Genomic DNA, 655 nt, shown 5'->3' on the forward strand with positions numbered 1-655 from the left:
GCTGTCGAGTTTAAATAGCGGCAAATCAGCTGCACTTGATAGTAGTTGGTTGAATAAGGAAAATGAATTAGCAACAAGAGTTTACGGGATGAACATAGCTCAGTGGTTAACGCTTCTGACTTTGAACATCGAATTCGCAGGTTCGATCCCTGCTGAAGTCTAGAAAAAAGAAGTCTGATGAGGAGATGTGGTGATCTCCGAAATAGTGCTATAACTTCTACCGCTTAGACTTTGTTGCTTTTTCAATTTTTCCTAATAAACAATCGTGGTACAAAGCTCAATAAAAATATTAAAAAGAAACTTAAGCTCGTTGACCACATCTTATTTGGTAGGTTTATTTTTCCTTATGAAATTTGAGGTACTTATAACTTTATATTTATCATAGATATTTTTAAACTCAAAGGCCGTCTCAATTTCGAAAAGGAGGTAAAAAACAGAGTTCATCTCAGCCATAATAGGCAGAAGCAAAAGAGTATGCCGCAAAAAAACCTTCGCAACAGGAAGGCGAATAGTTTGAATGTCTTTCTTATTAACTGCATTTTTTTCATAGTGGATTTTAATTTTAAGTTTTTGTGTGAAAATGAAGATATTTTTAATACTTCATTGATTTTTTTTTTTTACTTTTTATCTTATATGTTTACTTTCTGCTTTTTTT

At 32.5% G+C, this 655-nt stretch overlaps 1 protein-coding gene across 1 annotated transcript in view; it reads left to right on the forward strand.

The window, feature by feature from the left end:
- The window catches only part of LOC118751729, a 2,770-nt gene extending 2,690 nt beyond the window's left edge, over nucleotides 1-80 (forward strand). The window contains exon 5 of the mRNA XM_036486541.1: nucleotides 36-80. The gene's annotated coding sequence lies outside the window, so the exon portion shown is untranslated. The remainder of the gene's footprint in view (nucleotides 1-35) is intronic.
- The last annotated feature ends 575 nt before the right edge of the window (nucleotides 81-655 follow it).

Source organism: Rhagoletis pomonella, unplaced genomic scaffold (genome assembly GCF_013731165.1).
Source record: "Rhagoletis pomonella isolate Grant_MI unplaced genomic scaffold, Rhpom_1.0 Rhpom_scaffold_00936, whole genome shotgun sequence".
Classification (NCBI taxonomy): Eukaryota; Metazoa; Arthropoda; class Insecta; order Diptera; family Tephritidae; genus Rhagoletis; species Rhagoletis pomonella.